The 18,962-nt window shown below is 45.4% G+C and overlaps 1 pseudogene; it reads right to left on the minus strand.

Annotated features, from left to right (window-relative positions):
- Positions 1-1,120: 1,120 nt before the first annotated feature.
- LOC112305003 (actin-related protein T3 pseudogene) lies at positions 1,121-13,132 on the minus strand (annotated as a pseudogene).
- Between the last annotated feature and the right edge of the window lie 5,830 nt (positions 13,133-18,962).

Consider the following 18,962-nt stretch of genomic DNA (forward strand, 5'->3'; position numbering starts at 1 on the left):
AAAGCTTCCTGGGAAAGCTGGTGAAATGGAGCTGCTTCAGTTCCTGGAGGCCAGAGGAAGGCCCTCCTCTCTCCAGAGACTTCAGAGAGTCTGAAGCCCATTCCACAGTGTCACTCATGCCATTGTCATCTTCACTCAGCCTGCTCTGGCCACACTGGACATTATCTCTTCTGCCTCAGGACCTTGGCACATGAGGCTTTTGCAGAGGGGAAGGATGTTCCTTCCAATCCTCATCTGGCTAATTCTCACTCATAGTTTGGGTCTCAGATTAAGTATCACTTCCCTATAGAGACACTACTTTGCTGAACTTGTAACCTGAATTAGGCCATCCCTGTGCTTGGAGCTAGCTCCCCAGTAGGCAAAGAAGGAAGCATGGTGAGTTCCAAAGATGTCACCACAAAGGAGAGACCAGGCTAGTTCTTCATGGGGGAGGGTGTTCTTTGGCACTGAGTTCCTTCATGGGGCCCTGCTTGGGATTCATAAACTAATATATATGGTAGATTGCCCTCAACATATATCATGTGATGAAGAATGGTCTAGGTGGACAGAAAGTTCCAGCAGGTCCCAGTCTCAGAGACCCCTAAGGGAGGAGTTGGCCAGGGAAGGCTTCACAGAGGAAGTATACGACCTCTCCCATGCAGGTGGGGAGGGTTGGGAACAGCGTGGAAAAAACACAGCCTGGGCAGGGCTGGATGTGGGTAGGCATGAGAGCGTGTGAGAATGCCTAACACGTTGCCCAGCACGTAGTGCGCACCTGATATACCTTGGTTTGATTTTTTCCAGTCCCCGAAGGTCAGTGTTAGTCTCAGTAACACCTGCCTCTGCTGTGGTATCTAGTGTGGCCTTCAGGCTAATCCACAGAGGGGATAATCCCTTCCCACCTCCTCTGTCCATGTCCTCTTTTATTTATTTTTTAGTGTTTCCTCTAGCATTTAATTTGGTCCCATTCTCTAAACACCTGTTGTTGGACAGCTTCACCGTTATTTTCTTCCACTATAGAAATGCAACGAGGAATAGACATTCCAATCATTGATATATTTTCTGTTCTTCCAGAAACACAATATCCAAAGTTTTCTGGCCCACATACTCAAAACACTTTCTTCAACCATTTAACTTGTATTCAGGAGCATCTTTAGTGAACTATGTTGGGACCGACTTCTTTCAATTCTGCGGCAGTGAGTGATCAACATGTCCTGGAAGGCAGGCAGGGGTGTGAGTACCAAGCCTCCTGTCCACACCAATGTTTCCTTTTGGGGGAGCAATAACCTGCACAGGGGCATCAGCAGGTGCCGCGTTTGCTGTGTCTTTAACTAGCCACTCGTCTAAACCAGGAATGTAGTCAATCCCCCAGTGAGGATAATATTAGAGGAAAAGGAATTCCTCGGATGGTGTCACAGTTTGTTATGCTGGCAAAGCACGTGTTATTAATGCCAGGGCTGTCCATGTTCATGAGGGATGGACAGAAGAGGGCCTCTGGCCATGGAGCATGGTCCTCTTCCTGTCAGGTAGTTGGTAAACCTCTATATGACAGGGTCTCTTGGTCATTTCCTTTTCATAGTTCATTGCCATGTAACAGGAGGTTTCCTTAATGTCTGTGACTCTCTGTCCATAGCACTAAGCAGGATGGTGCCATGCACGGCCCTTTAACAGCATCATGAGGTAGTTGGTGAGAGCCAGGCCAGCCAAACTAGCTGTTGGACACCCTGAGGCAGAGAGTAACCTTCAAAGGTGGGCGCACACTGAGCATGCCCAGCGCCTGAAGTCATCAAAAAGCCAACTGGAAAGCCAGTATCAAGGAGAGCCAGAACCCTCTGGCTGGGCATATAGAGACAGGAACCCCCAAATGCTCAAAATCCACTTGGGGATCTTTTGTCAGTCAGTCAGTGGGTTCAGTGCTGGCTCGTAATCAATACAGGGCTGTCACAGGGCTTTAGCGTCAGGTTGTAGTCACAGATATGCTTCCACGAGACCTCCATGTGCCCCAGGAGTGCTGAGGCCCGCTCACCACGCAGCTGACGGACAGCGGGCTTCTTTGGTCCTGCACCGCTCACCCACACATGGCTCCAGCGCACAGTCGGCCACCCAGCTCTGGCCGTTGGCATGGAGGATATTTGGTGGATAAACTGGGGCTCCTGGGACCCAGCCACGCGGTCTGGACAACTCTCAGGTGGTGTGTATCACTATCAGTAGCTGGTAGTACCTTTGCTGCTCAGGTTGCCGCAGTGCCACCTCTGGTTGGTGGCGGGGCTGCTGGCCGCTTCTGCCAGGGCATCCAGGAGGTTGGAGAGTGTGCAGCACAGCCCGTGGGGTGGGGTGGGGGCAGGTTATGAGGTTCCAGCGACACACGCCTTGGAATACTGCATCACAAAGACCTCCCCAGTAAGGGCCCCTAGCCCCCAAGGCTCCCTACTGCTCTGAAATACTGCTCACCATTGGGTGTCCCTGTGGCTTCTCTGCTTGCTCTTCATCCACCCAAACATCTACCCCTCTGTCCCGCAGGGCAATGACCAGGGTGGGACAAGCTCTGAGGGTGCTTGGTGGGTGAGCAGAGAGGACAGTGAGAGGCTGCTTCCCTGTTTTGCCATGGGTGCAGTTCAGTCCACGGACATTAACTTCCTCCAGCCAATGTCTGGCCTTAGCCAATCAGGTTATCATCCATTATGCTGAAAAGGGTAACAGAAAAGCTGGCCTCCAGCGAGCTGGGAGGAAGTGGGGAAGTGGCAATTGAGAGAGATGAGGAGCTGGACAAGTTCATTTAAAAGCCTGTTCCAAAAACATCTGACTTCGTTTCTTTACATTGTCAAGAAGGCTTTTAAAACCCAGCTGCCTCGTATTAATCCTGTTTGGGCTGCTCCCCTTCCCGCCAGCCTTGCCAGCATAAACGGCTGGGTGGCAGTGGAGGGCACGCCGAGTGACGTCAGTGCCAGGGTCTGGCCTTCAGATCTCAGCCCAAGCAGCTGAGAATACAGTACCTTGGTCCCTTTCCAGTTAGAAAGTGAAATGCTCCGCCGGCTGCCCTAGAGGGCCGTGAGGCAGGGGAGGACCCACAGGATGGCAGGGAGAGGCAGGGCCCCTGCTCCACATGGCTCTGGGGGGCCTGCATACCCCAGGGCTGTGAGCATCTCTCAGCATGAGGTGGGGGAGGGGAGCATGGGTCTTGGGGATCACAGAGCCTGAAGTCTGAATGCAGCCATTTGCTAGTTGTATGATCTTGGGCCTGTTAACTAGTCTCTGTGAACAGTGTTTCAAGAGTCCAGTGGGAGTGGAAATACAATGCCCACCTAAGAGGTTGTTGGGATACAATACGTTTCTTTACGTAAAGGCCCAGCACAGGCACGGTGCATAACAGATGCTCAGAATGTTTCCTCTCTGCCTCCATCCTTTCTTCCCTTCTTCCTTCCTTCTCTTCCCGCTTTTCCTCTGTCACTCTCTCCTTTCCTCCTTCTCCTTCAGAGAAAGCTAACACCCAATGGTGGGAGTGGGGTAGGTGTGAAATCAGTAAGGAGCATGCCCTTTCTTGTTGTGTAAACCCTGAAAGGCTTAGGAGTCAGAGGAACCAGGCACTTCTGAACGGTGAGATGCTAGGAGGGGATAAAACCCAGAAAGACTGGTGGAAAGTTTGCATGAAGACCAGTGGGGTACTCATATTCATTTTCTCCTCAGGCCACCAGGCAACTGCCCCTCAACTTGCTGCTCCTCCACCCCCCGCCCCAAGATTGTGATGTAGTCTGATACTCAGGCAATGTGTGGAAAATGGGCTCTAAGTGAAATTTTGCACCCCGAATGGTGAGATTCACTTGGCCCCTTCTCCTGCTGAGTCCACTCAGACAGGGCAGCCAGGTGAGGAGACTGGACATGGCATTCTGGGAACATTGTCCTGCCCCAGGCAAAAGGCTGGACAGAATAGAGGGGCCCCCTCAAGCTCTGCTGAAGTTTACCGGGCAATTAGCCCTGCCCATGCTTATAGAACCTCTAACGAATGTGTAGTTCCTCACCATTAGGCCTGGAAAGAAGAAACTAAGACTCACCAAAGATTTGAGGCAAGATTAGAATGGGTAGAATGGAGGCCCTGACAAATAAATGAATGGAAAAACAAAGACACAACGTAGGGGGTGTGATAAAAATTTAAAATGCAATGATTAACGCCATCCAAGAGATAAGAGGAAATACGACTATGAAATAAGAACAGAGTGTTATATAAAGAAACATTCAGAGAATGGAAAGGGACTTTGAAAAGTTAAAATGTGAAAGCAGAAATTTTAAAAATCTATAGATAATGTGGAGGAAACGTCCTGGAGTGTGGAACTAGAGGACAAAGTTAGGAAAAATAGGAAAAGTAGGAAAAGCAGAGAGTCAGTCCAGAAGGTCCAACACATGACTATTAGGAACTCCAGGGAGAAAGAAGAAAGAAAACAAGGGGATTAATTATCAAAGAAATTGGAACATTTCTGAAGTCCTGGATTTCTAGTCCAACAGGGACCAGTAAGTGCCTAGCATAATGGGTGAAAAACAGTCCTCACACAAGGTGTGTTATTGTAAAATATTGGGACCCTAATGATGGAGAGACCTTTCTGAAACCTGCCAGAGAGGAACACAGCAGCTTATACACAAGGGACCAGGGATCAGAATGGCATGAGGCTTCTCAAAATTTGGAGACAGTGCAGCAGCGCCTTCAACATTCTGAGGGAAAATAATTTCACCCTAGAACGCTGGTCCTAACAAAACGACCAGTCAAGGGTGAAGACGGTCTCAAAAACAAAAACAAAAATGCCTTCCTTGCGTCCTTTTTCAGAAAACTACTGTAGGATGTTCTACACCAAAATGAGGATATAAACCAAGAAACAGGAAGACTTAGAATCTAGGAATCAGGGGCAATAAAGCCGAGGGTAAAAATTAGAGGGCTGATGGTGAAGGGAAGCCCAAGATGCAGCGGGGCTACGGCCTGGAGAGCAACCCTGCCATGTGAAAGTGAGGATGGAGGGGTTATATGAGAAAAACATCCCACATGGCAGAGTTCCTAAAATGTTTCACTCTACCGAGAGCTTTACTGTTCTTTTGGAAAGTGTGGGGCTGAATTACAGATAAATACATAGAAGGATAGATTTAAAAAAAGAGGCAATTATGTAAAACAAAATGTGTACAAGGAAAAGCCTAATCATAGTACACTGAATGTATGACAATATATAGACATTCACGTAAATGTTGAATACTAATTTCACCACTAATCATAATATAACCATATGTGGAGGATGGGGAGAGGGAAAGGGCTGTTTGTGTGCCTGGGGAGGGATGGTGAGGGGTTGGTAAAGAGGGCTGAACACTCATCTTCCACAGTAGAAAGATAAAAGATAGTGTCAAAATTTAAAATGTTAAAAGAGAGTTTACATGTGCTATTTAGAAAAATGGAGATTACAGAAAAATATTTAAAATACTGTTAAGATGTATAGCATTGTTTGACTTCAGAAGCTCTGCCTACACATTACTTTGATTAAAAAATAGGAAGTGAGGAGTGTTTACTTCACAGCTGGGCCATGAAGACCATCCACTGGAAGGGGGGTCTTGAGTCATAGCGACTTTTTTTTTTTTTAAAGATAGGAGAGTCTCAGGAGCATTTATAAGCTAAATTCTGAGGGGAAGGATAGAAACAAAAAACCCAGAAAAAAGAGAGAGAATTAATATTGCAGGCATAGGATCTGAAGCAGAGGTAATGGATGGATTAACTTTGGATGAAGGGTCCAGAGAAGGAAAGCTGGATATAGACTCAAACACACTTGGGAACCTGAGAGAGCTCCCACTCAAGGGTGTTTATTTTCTCAGTAAAATAAGAGGCATGGCATGTTGTCACAGGGAAGGCGTTGCTAGGGAGATGGTTTGAGGAGTGTGTAAAGTTAGGGTTAGGGCTAGTATTTTTTTTTTTTAAGTTGGAATCATTATTGCAGAGGCAGAGAGCTGACCTGGAGCAGTAAGAACCCAAAATGGAAACTATACATTTGGAATGGCAAATCTTCCTAGCTGTGAATTTTCTCTAGTGCTCTCTGCAGACCTGGGGAACATGGCTGGTTGGGATATTGGGGTTCACTAGATGAGCATGTAACAGGATAGGACAGAGAAGCTGGAGGTGAGGGCAAGAGGGGGTTGATGTTCTGCAGCAGAGGGTCTGACTAGACAAGGAGGGGTGGAGTGGAGCCGTGTGCACAGACTTGGAGAAGACCTCCAAGGGCCTGGAAGCTCTGTGGAGCTGGAGTGTAGGGTCTGGAACAAGAGAGCGAGGGAGCATCAGGGGCAGGCGTCTTCCCTGGAGCTGGGTCTCAGAGTCTAGGAGGCTGAGATTTTGGCAATCCTGGTGTGGAAAACGGACCTGAGGACAAGAAGCCAGGGTGCTGGGAGGGGTGTACTTCAGGATCAGGGTGGTGCTTAATGGTGAGGAGAAGCTAGTGAGCCAGTGCCCAAAGTCTAATGGGTGTCCTGAGACTGACTAGGTGGTCAGGACGTGAGTGCCATGTGGGGAGGCAGAGAGTGGTAGAGCCAGACAGCATAAAAGTCAAAAGGGAGGATCAAACTGACAGTGAAACGCTGGGAGGGATCTAAAATATGGGGTATGGAAATGCATGCCCTCCACAGTCTAGAGGGTAGAAGGAGAGTTATGTCCTGACAAGAGTCAGCATCAGGTGAGGCCCACTGGGGTAGGGAGCACCTTTCGAAGATGTAGGTGGGGTTTCCAGAGGGTGCATTGTGGAAGCATTGGAAGGGAGGTTCTCAGGAAGCAGGTGAGTCAGCTAGGAGCAGAGGGGGATGCACAGTGCGTGGTCTAGGATGGCTGAGAGGTATGGGACTGCCTGGTTTCAAGAGTTTGATTTAAAAACTCTGAGGCAGAAATGTTTTCTCTTACTGGAGGAGAAACAGAGCTCCAGATGAGGTGGGGAGAAGAACAAAGTGTAATGCATCTCCTAAAGCTCACCCCGAGGAGGCCCCAGCTCAGAAAATAAGCAAACTCATTCTACAGAGGCCAGGAGGAGGGAGCTTCCATGCTGTCAGGTTGGCTGGAATCTGACCAGCCCTCTCAGTTTAATACTTTTTAAATGGCTAACACAGAGCGAGTAGCTTCTGACTGGCATGACTAAGCTCAACTTACTTGAGGACAGGGTGTTTCTAAGAATGTCATCTTCCTTCAGGAGTAAGATCAGGCTAAGGTGCGATTCTAGTAAAATGAAGTTTGTTATCGCCTAGGGCTGCCCCATATGGAGCTTCTCCAGCTTACTCTTGGATTCCCAACATTTAGCATCTCCCAGAGTTTTCTGCACAGTGCCCACTTCTCCCCACCCCATTTCCTGCTTCCTGAGTCCTGCTGGGGCTAATCACACAACTGGGTGCATTAACATCCTACAAATTCACAGGCGCTTGCTTCCTATATTATCAAGAAAAATTGAGGCCAAAAGGCATGGCTTCTTATAAACTTTTCTAACTCAGTCCACAGCTATACTTTCCTTGCTGTTTTCTGCTGTCGTAGAGCTTACTGTGCTTCACGTTCAGGTGCAAGGGCTTTGCCAGTGGCTTTGACCACATCTCCTCTCACAGCTGGCACTGCTGTCTTAGTCATCCCTCTTCCTCATCCACATCTTGGCTACTATCCCCAGCCTTTCTCTCTCCTAACAGTTCCTCCCTCTCAGTCTATAAACATAGTTTGTTCTTTCTCATTCTAAAAACACCAGCTCCTCCAAACTCTCCCTTGATCTCTTAGCCCCCTTGGCCACTTCCCCTCTCCTGCAGATGGCCACCGACACTGCTTTTTTGATGACACTCATGTGTTCCTAATGACAGCATCCAATGGGCCATCAGGTTTTTGTCCTGTGTTTTCTCTATTCAGAATCTGACACTATGGGTGATCCTCACTCTCCTAAAGTAGGATGCTGTGGGCTTCCAGAACTCTACAGTCTGCTGATTTTTTTTCTACCTCTCCATTCATTTATAAACTATCTCCTCAGGAGCTCTTCTTCTTCTGTCCACTTTTTCAGTGTTCCTGTTTCCTCGGGCCCTGTCCTCTGCCCACTGATGTTGCTCCTGGAAGAACTCATCTGTACCCGGGGCTTTGGCTGCCACCCAGATATTGGCAACCTCCAGTCTCTTCGGGGAGCACCAGACATGCACGCGCCTCTGCATCTCTGCTTGAGCTCCTACAGACACCTCAGTTCCACCTCTTCAGCTCTTGACGCATCTCCTTAAACCAGCTCTCTTCCTGGAGAATTGAAGGCCCATGTGCCCCACTCTCACACACATTTGAACAATCACCGAGACCTGACAAGTTTTCTTTCTACTTAGTTTTTGAATTTGTCCCCTCATCTCTATTCCTGTTATGAACATTCTAATTCAGGTCTTTTTTAATTTTCAACTTGCTGTTGTAACGGCTTCCTGACTTCTATCTGCCTCTAATCTTGTCCTTGTTAAATCCACTCTTCGCACATCTCCTATGGTGATCTCTTTAAAACCTTTATAAAACTTCTCATGGCTCTACACTGTCTACAGTATAAATTTCAAATTTCTTAACATGCAATGTAAGGCCTAGCCCAAACCAGCCTTCTGGACCTTTCTACCTCACCCTTTCTTCCCACCTGCCTGCCTCACGGTTATGCTCCATCAGTGCCGGCCACCTCGGCATCCTCAGCCCGTGCCAGACTCCTGCCTGCACTTTGCTTTGGCTTAGATTGTCTCCTTGGTGAAGACGGTCCCTCTCCCTTGCCTGCCGCTCCATTGACTAATTCATACTTACCCTTTAAGATCCAGTTCGGGTGAAACCTTCTCTAGGAAGCCTTCCTTGAGCCCTGAGACTGCTTCTGCCTGGAGTCCTCTGGAGTTTGTAAACATGTGAGTGCTTGGTGTGATAAAAAGCACAAGGACTTTAGGGGAAGACTCACCTGGACATCAGTAGGAGCACTGGGCCTTGGACAAGATACTTTCTATTTTGAGCCTCAGTTTTGGACAAAATTATATTATTTAATTCATGGGGATATTGGAAGGACTATCTTAAATAATGAGTATGCAGTGCCAGATATACAGTAGGCACTCAGTAATGGCAGCTATTGTTGTAATTTGCATTGGCACCATTGTCTCTACCACATATCTTATATAACCCAGGCGTGGGAGAGATCTTTTTTCATCCTTTATAACTCTTTTTATTAATTCATGAAGGGTTACCTGGGAGTCTAGTCTCACTGCTCCTGGACACAGGGCTCTTCTAGGCAGCTGTTGCTGACTTGCAGTGACTTTGCTTCGTGCAGGTGGATATTGAAGGGTAAGAAATGGATACCCCTCTATCCTGGGCTCTGCGGCATGACTGCGGGGCAATTTCCATGTCTTCCTAGAGTTTTTCCAGTTTTCTTCCAACCAGACACTGCTTTGCAGTGGAAGAATAAGAAGACTTTACGGAGGGATTTGTGTAGCCATCGAAAGACCAGGACAAAGCAACTGAGTGGAGAGTATGTTTGTATCTAATTGGTGAGTTCTCCTGTTCATGCCCAGGAAGGGCATTGCAGATGGAAGCCTTTGAAAAGAGGGTGACCAATGTGGCTGCTTCCTGTCTCCCAACCCACTTTCTCCTCCTCTGCCTTCTGAATGTCCCTTGAGCTTGTGCCACCATTCCCATTCACAGTTGCAGCCCTACCCCCCTGGAAGTGTGGGCCTCACTCCTGTGCTGTACAGATGTAGGTGCCTCTGTTTGGGCTGGTGGAGTCATCCCAGTTTTTTATTGCTACCTCTGGTTGGAATTAAGATGGGCTCTACTTCTCAAAACAAGGGAGGAAGTAGTGCTCAAATTTCAGTGTGATCTCCCCACCAGTTTAAAGTAAAACCAAGCCCATCTTGCCAAGGTAAGCAACACAATGAAGGCTTCTTTGAGGAAAGTCTATTCCTTCTCCAGTCTGCTGCAAAAGCAGTGAAACCTACCATTAGTTTGTTAAGCAGTATAATAGCTACAAAACCCCTAAAGTCTCAGCCAGTTGGCAACAAATTTTATTAGATTTTTCTTAGTTTCAACATGCCCTCTTCTTGGAATGGGGGAGGACGGGATCCATTTAATGTTGACACATACAGTGATCTTTTGATAAGTCTTCCTGTGAGCTTCTTGAGAGCAGGGTCCCTGTTTTATTTATCCTTCTGCTCTCGGTCTCTCTCACAGTGCTGGCTTTGTGGGAGGCTTTCCATACATGCCCACGGACTGTGCAAGGAGTCCTGAAGTTTAACGAGAATTTCCTAACCTTTCCTTTCTTTGGCAGTAGTCTAAGTCAAGTTTAGAGCATGGGTTCACCTGGGTTTTCATCTTGCACAGGTCTCTCCTTCCTGGGAGGTTCAGTACCACCATGCAAGGAGCTTTGGAATTCTATACCAGCCTATAGAACATTTCAAAGGGGCAGGAGATTGGCAAATATTTACTGAAGCCTTACCATGTACTTGCCAACGTGTTAGATGTGGGGATTCCAGGAGGTAAGTGAGAGACAGTGCTCTTAGAATTTACATTTTGCTCTCCATTCTTAATCTTTAGGCAGTTTGGCAGAGTCAGTTTCAATAGAAAAGAAAATGTGGAATTTTAGAGGAATTCTTCCTTGCTCCAGTCTGATATTTAAAATAGACTTTATTATTATTTTTGATTTAATGTTTATTGTATTTTTATCTATTACCATTTAGTCTCCTTATACCCCTTGCCCCTAGCAATTACAACACTGTTGTCTGTGTCCATGAGTCCTTTTTCCTTTCTGCTCAATCCCTCCACGCCCTAACTCCCCGCTACTGGCTGTCATTTGCTCTCCATCTATGAGTCTTCCTTTGTTTTGCTTGTTAGTTCATTTTGTTCATTAGATTCCACATATGAGTGAGATCATATGGTATTTGTTTTTCTCTGATTGGCTTATTTCACTTAGCATAATGTTCTCCAGGTCCATCCATGCTGTCACAAAGGGTAAAATTCTCTTCTATTTTGTGGCTGAGTAGTATTCCATTGTGTAAATATACCACAACTGTTTTATCCACTCATCTACTGAAGGACATTTGGACTGCTTCCATATCTTGGGTTTTGTAAATAATGCTGCAATGAACAGAAGGGTGCATATATTCTTGTGCACTAGTGTTTTGGATAATATTCAGTTTTTAGAGTTTATTGGATATATTCCCTGAAGTGGGATCGCTGGGTCAAAAAGCAGATCCATTTTTAATTTTTTGAGGTGTCTCCATACTGCTTTCCTATTGTTGATCACTTCAATCTCTTTTATGTACAACCTACTGGACAGATAATATCTACTAGTGTTGAACACTCTTGGATGAAAAAAAGAGTTGAGAGCAGTTTTCCGTTTGGGAAGAGGGAAGGCAATGAAGCTCCTTGGCTGCTGTGTTGGGGGAAAGGGACAACCCTAATGGGGTAGGGAGAGGATGGAGGGTCTGGAGGCTGAGGCCACAGTGACTGACCCGGAGGGGTGGGGCCATGCAGTGCAGAGTCTAACAGTCATTGGGACCTCAGTTCTGCCACTCGAGTGGGTTGCTCTCTGGTAACACACCTATAATTTTCATAGTATCACTTTAAAAATCTATAAATATGGAAATGATAATATTCAGTTTTCAGAGTTTATTGTTAATTTCTCTTTTACCTCTACAATTTGCCTAGGTCTGTATGACTTGTGGGTAAAGTATTCTCTGTTAAAATTCAAATACCCTTGGATTAGAGTGTAGAAAACTGTTGTTGACCATAGGCACATTGGCAGGAAATTTTCTTAAATAAAAGCTGTCACCTTGGAAAATAGAGCCAAACTCCAGGAGATGCAGAAGACAAGGTTTTTTACAAATGTATGAGGGCCCCCCAAAACCCTGGAATTTATAAAATAATGGTGTATTTATTCTTACATGTTTAAACTTCAGTCCCTTTCAAAGTATTCTCCACGTGATGCAGCACACCCACCGGGATGTTCTTTCCACTGCTCAGAAGAGTTTCTGAACTTGTCTGAGTCTAAACAGCTAACAACTGATTGCTGTGAGTGTGATGAGACTTAGACCAGCCTATTAGTAAATACTGCCTTGGAATCTTGTCATAAAAGCACTGGGTATGCATTATGAAACTTTGGGGAAGTAAAATTATAAAGATGTAGAAAAAGGGAAATTTATCATCATACTCACCAATATTTTCTTGTGTGGATTCTAGATTTTGTTTTTTTTGTGGCAATAATTCTTCCTTCTAAGGTTATATAGAAAACTAGCATTTGTCTGTTTGTTAAGTTTCACTTTAAATTTACTTTGATTAAGATTGGAAGCACTGATTTTGTTAAAGTATCCACCCCCACTGCCACCACCTGACGGCTACTTGTTTAACTGCACATTAAATACTCTATCTTCTCAAACAAAACAAACAACCCCCAATACAAACAAACAAAAAGATGTAGGAAAAGTATTGCTCGTATCCTACCTGCCGATAACAACTACTACCACTTTGAAGTATCTGCTTTCAGTTTTTTTCTTCACATTTCAGGCCACATTGAGAAGCAGATGACATCTGTTTGGTGCTCCTGACTTCTCTTTTGGTTTCTGCCTGTCCTTCCTTTCTGCTCATCCTTCCTTCCTTCAGTTGCTTCGTACTTCCTCCCACTTAGCCCATTTTCAAACACGCTCTAAAGAATTGCATTCCACCCTGGCTGGTGTGGCTTAGGGGATTGATCCCCGGCCTGCGAACCAAAGGGTTGCCAGTTTGGTTCCCAGTCAGGCGTATGCCTGGGTTGCAGGCCAGGTCCCCAGTAGGGGGTGCGTGAGAGGCAACCACACATTGATGTTTCTCCCCTTTCTCCTTCCCTTCCCCTCTCTAAAAATAAATAACTAAAAATCTTTTTAAAAAAGGGAAAGAAGAATTGTTTTCCTTTTAAGAATGTCTTATGAGATTAAGTCAGTGTCATTTCTACCCCAAACATCTGCATTCTGATCCTTATTCCTGACTACAGACATAAAGGCTTCATTCTCACTTGAGGGCATTCCTCATGCCCTCCAGAGCAGGTGAGTAGAGAGGTCCAGGGGGACGAAGGACCTTCCTGCGAGCCCCTGACATGAGGATGATCACCGCCTGGGTGCCACACTCCACATTGATGAGCCCCAGCCTTGGCAGGTAGGCCATCCTTTCTAACAATCAAGGCTCTCACTTACCAATAACAGAATCTACTGTAGCAAGTTTCAGTAGAAGGGGATTTATTAAAAAGAATGCTATGTACCTTACAAAAATCTCTGGGAGGACCAGTTAGCCACACTGGATTTATACACCCAAGAACAATGCAGGTGGGAGCCTGTGTTGAGACCCTTCAAGGCCAGGCAGGTCCATGGTGTTTGTGAAGACAGAATAATATTCATGGAGCCATTGGGATGTCTGGCATGCCTTTATTCATGGGTGGGCGAGCCACGCACACTGCAAGCTGCCTGTCTCCCTGCATGTCGCATGTCGTGGCCTCTGCTCCCCAGCGTGGCACCCATCGTGGCACCTGTCCCCTTTCCTGTCTCTCATTATCATTGCCCCCAGCAGGGGGCCTGTTAAAAGTACCTGTTTAAGTACTAGAGGGGAACAAAGCTGGCAAGATGCCAGAAATTACATAACATAACATAATTCTGTGCATGTGAGCCCACTTTATGTTATGGGAACAGTTTATTGGACCCAGTCTCAAGGCTATGAGAACACTACTTATCAAGACTCTGCAAGGCTATGGGAACAGTGCTCCCCTAGGTCACCCAGACACTTGGGTGAGGAAGCTAGGCTGCCTTCACTTACCCTACAGATCCATACCTTGGAGCTGTTCTAGCAAAAATACCACCTCCACCCTCAACCTGACACAGATCAGACTGTATCCAGAAGCTCCCCCATAGCTGTCCCAGAACCAGATACCTCTACCCCAAGCTTGTCACACATATGAGTTTTGAGGATCAAGTACCAGGCTCAGAAACCAAAAGTTAACCCTGAAGTCTGAGCCTTTGCTTATGCCTTTCCCCTCACTGATGCATCTCCTGGTGTTTGCCTGTGATCCTGGTGTTTGCCCCCCAAGCTATCTGCCTGCACTCAGCCCTTGCACTGGTAGTCCCCTTCTGCGTCCAAGTTTTGTGTAGATCTGACTGGTCACTTGCTGTAACTTGCTGCAAGGCAGTCTGGGAAATGTGGTGCTTTGTATTTTACTTTGGGAAGGTGTATTAGGGTTCTCCAGAGAAACATGGAGATTATCTATCTATCTATCTATCTATCTATCTATCTATCTAATCATCTGTCATCTATCTATCTAGCTACACACAGTTGATCTTTGAACAATGTGGGGGTTAGGGGTGCCTACCTCTTGCACAGTTGAAAATACATGTTTAACCATAAGCATCCCTCCATGTACACAGTGTAGGATAAGTGGAGGCAGTCTGGCTTCCTCACCCAGGTGTCTGGGTGACCGAGGGGAGCACTGTTCCCATAGCCTTGCAGAGTCCTTATAAGTAGTGTTCTCATAGCCTTGAGACTGGGTCCAATAAACTGTTCCCATAACATAAAGTGGGCTCACATGCACAGAATTATGTTATGTTATGTAATTTCTGGCATCTTGCCAGCTTTGTTCCCCTCTAGTACTTAAACAGGTAGGTACTCCCTGCTGGGGGCAATGATAATGAGAGACAGGAAAGGGGACAGGTGCCACGATGGGTGCCACGCTGGGGAGCAGAGGCCACGACATGCGACATGCAGGGAGACAGGCAGCTTGCAGTGTGCGTGGCTCGCCCACCCATGAATAAAGGCATGCCAGGCATCCCAATGGCTCCATGAATATTATTCTGTCTTCACAAACACCATGGACCTGCCTGGCCTTGAAGTGTGGCAATACACACAGATTCTCAACCTTGGAGTTGACTCTAAATACACGGCTCTGAACTTTGGGGGTCAATTGAAAAAACTCCACCTATCAGTGGACCTGTGCAATACAAATCTCAGTTGTTTAAGGGTCAGCTGTTTATACATATGGGGGGGGGGGAGATTTAGTGTATTATGAGGAATTGGCTCATGCAATTATGAAGACTGAGAAGTTCCAGGAACTTCTGTCTATAAGCTGGAGCCTTGGGAAAGCCAGTGTTGTAGTTCAGTCCAAGCTCAAAAGTCTGAGAGCCAGAGGAATAGCTGGTGTGAGCTCCAGTCCAAGCCCAAAGGCCCAAGAACAGGAGGGCTGATAGTACAAGATCTCATCTGAGAGGAGGAGAAGACTGACGCTTCAGCTCAAACAGAGAGGCAAAAAGAGGCAGTTCTCCCTTCTTCTTTTTTGTTTTTTGGGCCCACATCAGATGGGATGAGGCCCACCTACACTGCGGGGGGCAGCCAGCTTTGGTCAGTCTAATCTCTTCTGAAAACACCCTCATGGACTCAGTTGCATTGACATAGAACATTGACCATCACAGGTGAGATTCATAATGCTGGAAGTAACAAAATGTAGGGAGGGGATTCCTTGGTTAATAGAGGTCGCACATATGAGTTTTGAGGATCAAGTACCAGGCGCAGAAACCAGAAGTTAACCCTGATGTCTGAGACTTTGCTTGTGCCTTTCGCCTCACTGATGCATCTCCTGATGTTCGCCTGTGATCTTGGACCTGGGGTAGGATGGCTTCTCTTGCCTTCATGTGGATGGCACCTTAGCCCCTAAAATGCAGTCCCACACAGCTGGCTTAGGCTGGGTAGTGCTGTTGCAGGCCATATTTTTCAGTTAGACTTAGTGCCTAGTACATATTTATGGCAATTTTTCATAAACACTTATTCTTTTATTGATTTTTATTTACTTTTAAAATTGAGGTAACACTGGTGTGTAACATTATATAGGTTTTGGGTATGCAACATTATAATTCAACATCTTGTACACACTACATTGTGCCCACCACCAAAAGCCTAGTTTTCTTCTTTTATTTGAAGTGGTTGTTGTTGGACACTCTCAAAAGGCAGATCTGTTGGGTAATTTTGTAGCTCTCTAGTTAATATGACTAGTTCTTCCCTGATAGGAACCATTATTTTCTACGGCCCTCACATATATTCTCTATGCCCCTCTTCATACCGCAAGTAGTAATTTTTTTTAAAAGTAAACTGTGATTTTTTTGGCTCATTTTGAAAATACAAGCTTCAATGCAGAGTTTATCTGAGATGGAATTCAAATCCTGCCTTCACAATTTTACAAGGTGCAATCCCTGTGTTTCCCTGCCTGGTGGGGCAGTTGGCCCTCAGCTCAGCAAGAGGAACTGCTTCCTTCACAGCATGGGGGTCTTTCTTGCTTTTCTACTGTGATCTCCAATCATGTCTGGTTAGACCTGTATAAGGTTTTAAAAAAGCGACAGAGTTAAGAATCACTTTTCTTTAAAATTAAAAAAATGTTTATTTAATTTTTAAAATTTCAATTTTATTCAGGTATAATTGGCGAATAAACTGTAAGACATTTAAAGTTGTGATTTGATATACATATACATTGTGAAAGGATTCCTTCCATCTAGCTAATGAACACATCCATCACCTTACAGATCTTTCTTTCTTTTTGGGGGATGGTGAGAATATTTATTTCTACTCTCTTAGCAAATTTGAATTACATAATGCAGCATATAACTACTGTCACCATGTTTTGCATTAGATCCATGTTTTGAAATTAGATGACCTTATTTATCTTATAGCTTAAAGTTTGTACTCTTTGCCAACCTCTCTTGGTTTCCCCCACTCCCAGCCCTTGCTGACCACTCTTCTACTCTCTCTCTCTCTTTTTCAGATTCCAACAATAAGTGGTACCATGCGGTATCTGGTTTCCTCTGTCTGACTTAGTTCACTTAGCATAATGCCCTCTAGGTTCATCCATGTTGTTGGAAATGACAGGACTTCCTTCTTTCTCATGGCTGAATAATATTCCATTACCACATGTTCTCTGTCCATTTGCCTGTTGTGGACACTTCGTTGTTTCCATGTCTGGACTGTTGTGGGCAATACGATGAACATGGCTGTGTTGGTAGCTCTTTGATACCCTGTTTTCAGTTCCTTTGGCTATATATTCAGAATTGGGATTGCTGGGTCATAAGGAAGTTCCATTTTTAATTTTTTGAGGAAATCATACTGCTTTCCACAGTGGCTGCACCAGTCTGCATTCCCACCAACAGTGTAAAAAGGATCCTTGCCAGCACTTGTTGTTTGTTGATTTATTGCTGATAGCCATTCTGACAGGTGTGAGGTGACATCTCACTGTAGTTTTGATTTTTATTTTTCTGATTAACGGTGTTGAGCATCTTTTCATTTACCCATTGGCCATTTGTATGTCTTCTTTGAAAAAATGTCTATTCAGTTCCTCTGCCCACTTTTAAATGGGATTGTTTGTATTTTTGCTGTTGATTTGTATGAAGAATCACTTTTCAATATGCAGTGAGGCCAAAATTGACACCTCGTTCAGTCATAGTCATGGATACAAACTGACCCACGCCTGCGCCACTGTTCACTTACATTAGACAAGTTAGTTCCTGTTTATCTTAAGGCACAAACTGTCTTTGTTTATGTCTCTGGGCTCTTTCAAGGCCCTTTCTCTATTTCCTCTCTGCTCCCCGCTCTTTCTTCCCATCTATCAAACCCCCCAAAACAAAACCCCACAAATACAGAAAGTGTGCCTCATCTCCCACCTGCAAAAGTAACCTCCACATATCAGTTTGCATCTTCTTTCTAAAGCGATTGTTATGCTGAGGGTCTGACAAGCACTAGGCTTTGAAAGTTTATATAAAGGATGAAAGTAATAAGCCTGAAATATGGAGTACTCCCCTTCCCACCCCCAAATCTCACTTTGTGACCCGGACTGATATGAAGGGTTAATGAGCTGTTACAGTTTGTCTGGATTGGACACACTGCTTCCTGCAGCTTTGGCTGGGTGCTGGAGCATCAGTCCTTTGCGTGGGTTACAACAGGGTGAGGGCACCAACAATGTAGAGGTCGCTGCAGTTGTCAGACATTTGAAGCCCAACGGGCTGTGTTAAATTTAGTAACTGCAAAGCTGAGTTCCGGAGTCCACCATCCCCAGTGGGGTCAGGCCAGGTGAAGGTCAGGTGTACTTTGGTCCATTTCCCCAGAATTTTCTGGCATACTTGTGGACAAATCTTCACTGGAGCTCTGTTTCTCTAGGAATATTTTGCTCTCCAAAGAAGGCTCCAAAGGTTGATTGGTGCGTGCTGGAAGACTGAGGTGAATGCATTTGGACTGGCAGTTTGTTGGAGTGCCCATGTTGCCTGTGTGGATGTGGTGCAGCAGAATTAGCACTAGATGAAGAGTCAAGGGCCTGGCTTGTTTACTAGGTGTGTGACTTTGGGCAATTGGCTCATCCCTAAAATGATGAACTTACACTAGAAAATGACATTTAGCCTGGGCTCTAAGATACTTACAGATCTTACACAATGTCTCTCTCCACTCCTGCTTGGTGCCTTTAACTGGCCAGTCTCCTTGCTCAAGAGTTACCACAAACTGGCATGTTCCATGTTCCAGAAACACCTGTCTTTCCCTCCCTTCACCCTATTCCATGAACACTGATAGGTTTATCTGCCAGGTAACAAGGGGCTTCTTAAATCATTTGTCTGAATGTACTCTGTGTAAATGAGCATAAACTTGCACCACAAATTCATAAATCTTCCTGGGGACAGGTTGTCTACATAGATAACTCAAGTGCTCAGTACAAATGTGTTGAAATGATGTGTGTGCAATTTGCCTTGTCAATCAAAGCTAGTTACTTCTGCCTGAATCATTGGAAAGTTTTGCTAGTTAAAGGAGGGTAGTCTGCCATGTTAGTTTCTTAGCAAATCTGTTCTTCATGGAGAATCTGGATAAATACTATAAAAAATACTGAAAAAGGAAAAGTTAAGACACCCAGCACCCCCCAAAGTGCTCTCAGACCCACTCTGCACTTTAAAAGCTAACTTTGATACTACTGGAATTCATTTTTAATTTTTAA

Source organism: Desmodus rotundus, chromosome 9, assembly GCF_022682495.2.
Source record: "Desmodus rotundus isolate HL8 chromosome 9, HLdesRot8A.1, whole genome shotgun sequence".
Classification (NCBI taxonomy): Eukaryota; Metazoa; Chordata; class Mammalia; order Chiroptera; family Phyllostomidae; genus Desmodus; species Desmodus rotundus.